Source organism: Poromitra crassiceps (assembly GCF_964638095.1).
Source record: "Poromitra crassiceps genome assembly, chromosome: 11".
Taxonomy (NCBI): Eukaryota; Metazoa; Chordata; class Actinopteri; order Beryciformes; family Melamphaidae; genus Poromitra; species Poromitra crassiceps.
In genome coordinates, this window is record NC_139643.1 from 14,943,295 (window position 1) to 14,946,755 (window position 3,461).

Sequence of the window (3,461 nt, forward strand, 5' to 3'; positions counted from 1 at the left end):
GGAAGTGAGCACGCCCTTAGCCCGGTGAAACCAGGTGAAATCTAATTGGTTGTTGGTTGGATAGATTGCTGACATTGATTGACATTGTATTGTCCACTGCCTGGTCTCTCACGCTGAATGAAGTAGGAAGTGAAATCCACTGCCTGTGATGACCTGACAGGAAGGATTTACGACTTTTACTGAGACAGTAGCAGCATATCATTATTTCCCTCTTTTTTTTATATACTTTTTTATCAATCAGTAAGTGTTCACAAGCCAGACAGTCGTTGCATTGGATTACCACCCAAAACGAGTTTCGAGTTGCGGGAGACTTGAGCTGCGCGATACTGGGCTTTTTGCAATGTCAGAAAACTGGAATATTTGCAACGTCTCGACTGCAGCGTTTCCACTACAGACAGCATGGATATTCAAGTAAGTCAATTGATTTCAAGTTATCCGAGCCTTCTATTAAATTCGGCGTGGAAATGGTTCACCGAGCAGCGCTATTTTTGTCGTATTGAAGTTTCATCCTGTAATTTTTTATACTAAAACCCGCAACCTTAAATTCACACATTTTTTAACTGAATTTGGCCTGTAAATCGATGGCTGACAGCGAGCTCAATTTTAAAACTTGAATGGTGATCTTTATACCATATGAAAGTAGAAGAAATAAGGAATCGATTGGGACGAAGCATGTCAACCTAGGATGTCGGGAAGGGGGGGTAAATAACGCTCCAAAGTTGATGAATTGGAATGTAACTAAACGAGTATGTTGATGCAGCAGCACTGTGCAGGGGAAGACACACTCTCGTTCCAGATGCAATAAAGTGTAATTTAACACTATTTGACAACAGTTTCAGCCATAGACTTTGTCAAGTATCATACAAACAGTGCAAGTGGGTAGGTGGGCTGATTGAATGGACAACACCTGTCTTGTGAAAGCACACCTGAGTGTGATTACAATGACATCATAGGATCAGTCATGCAGTAATACTGTAATAGGCTACATTTTCGGTACTGACGCAGATTAATCAAAACATTGATGTCACAGGTAGGCTGTATACCATAATATATCATGAATCTATGTGAATAAATAGATTTATATAAATAGTAATCACAGCCTAATGCATAGAGATAAATCCTGAAACCTTCTCGCAACAGTTCTAGCCTAAGCCAGTGGTTTTCAAAGTGCGGTCCCCAGCAAAAAGGGGGGATAATCTATTTTCACTATAATTCCATGCCATCCATAAGTAACACAATCTAAGATAGTGTAGAAGTGAGTAACTAGGCTAATTATAACCATAACAGCACAAATAATTGACAAAAATCTCGAAATAAATATACAGTATTTACTCTGAGAAATGAAATAATGAGAAAAGGAACAATTTACTGATGGTTAAAACTGCATAATGACATCACAACAGTCTAATCCTAATGCTAATTTAAAATGAGATTTGGGCGTTTTGGGCAAAAGAGAAAAAAAAACGCCCAATTTTCTTTCTACCTCCCCTGTTACCAATCTCACCAGCCGCCACTGACTCAGTGATGTACCCTGGGGTCATAGGATGTTTTGGGTCTCACAACATCATACACCCTCGCCCAGGTGACCCAGCCGGGGCTGGCCAAGCCCCAACTTACGTCCCAGTAGCTACCCACGGTCAGCCCTCTAGGAAGGGTCGAAGGTGTCTAATGTCAGTGGGGAGACTGTTCCAGTAGTGGGTGGCTCTGACTGAGAAGACTGATTGTCCAAACATGGACCGTCTAAATGGAACTCAGAGAGTGGGGCAGGAGCAAGTTCATGTAAGATTTAAAAAAATAGACAGGCATCTGAAAAATGTTTAAAACTATCACAATTAAAAAGATTAAATTTCTGTACAATGTGGCAGTGGTGGTAGCTGTTGGGCTTTTGATCCAGTATTTTAAGTGATTTTTGAAAAAGCGACTCAATTGGTTTCAGAGTTGTTGAGTTAGCTTGAGACCAGCTAGTGAAACAGTATGAGATATGGGAGAGGATCATGGCGTGCATGAACAGGGTAGCAGCTGTGGATGATAAGTAAGGGCGAATGTGACGGAAATTGGCCAGGTTGAGTTTAACTGTATTGGTGACCTTTTTGACATGTTTTTTGAATGATAGATTTGAATCAAGGACGATTCCTAAATACTTGAACTCTGAAACAACATTGAGTTGCTCCCCCTTTACAAAAACATCAGGTTGATGGAATACTGTGGACTTACAGGATAAATACATACACACTGTCATTTGATGACAGAAACAAAACGTTCTCCATGAAGGGTTTTCCATACATCACTCATCTCCACCATTAAACATGTATCGATACTCCTCAGCTTCTCAGTTTGACAGAGAAAATATTTGTGACTCTCAGCCTTCTAGCAGATGTTATCTCTCCATACCTAAGAGAGTCCAGTCTCCAGTGTGGATTATTCAGTCCAGCAGAGAGCAGCTTCACTGAGGCTCCTGGATGATTGTAGCTCAGGTCCAGCTCTCTTAGATGGGAGGGGTTGGAGCTCAGAGCTGAAGCCAGAGAAGCACAGCCTTCCTCTGTCAGCAGACAGCCTGACAGTCTGCCCTCACGCACGCACGCACACACACACGCACGCGTGCACACACACACGCACGCGTGCACACACACACACACACACACACGCATGCACACACACACACACACACACACACACAAATCAAGCCATGTCAGATTGTATTAGAAACCTGTGAAATTAGTTGTGATAATGCCGTCAAGTTGTAGCATTGTAGTTGTAGCGACTTGCATCGAAAATCTGTCAGCAGGCTCTGTCAAAAGGGGTGTAACAGCGCTCGCACGCATGCTGCCCGATCAAAATTAAGTGAACGTGACCGGTGTGTAGTCAAAACCTACCATTTTCAGCATATAGCAAGTTGCTACTTTTAACTAGCAACAAGCTAGAGTTGTTATTGTTGTTTCATAGCGACGGACAGATTTGAGAGCAACACGCAGGGAGCGGAAAATAAATGCATTAATGGGCAGAGCCGGTCAGTTGGAGCCAATGGCAGAGCTTGCAGGGAGCAGAAAGGGATTTTCTTCCACTGCCGACCGCGCCTCTTGAGTTCCTGTTGCACCACATTGAAACGGGGCTGCCCCCAGAGGTTAGAGAAAAAACATGTTTTGTTTAACCGATGGGTTCCCAGATTGCAGAACAGGTAACTGCCTCATACAGTTGGCTGGTCAGCTTTGTGGTTTCATGTGCTCTAGTTTGAGAGTTCCCCACTCCCTTTGTGGCAGAATATTAGAAGTCCTTTATGGTATTTTAAGTTTCAACAACTGAGGCAGCACAGAGAGGAAAGAATGAAAAATGTCCTCATGGAAAGTAATTCACAGAGGTTACAAAGTGCTACATTGGTATCACAACTGGTTTTAAAATTACATACGCAGAGAAAATCATCCACAGGTGTGAAATGGTTGTCTATTGAACAGGCTGGGGGATAC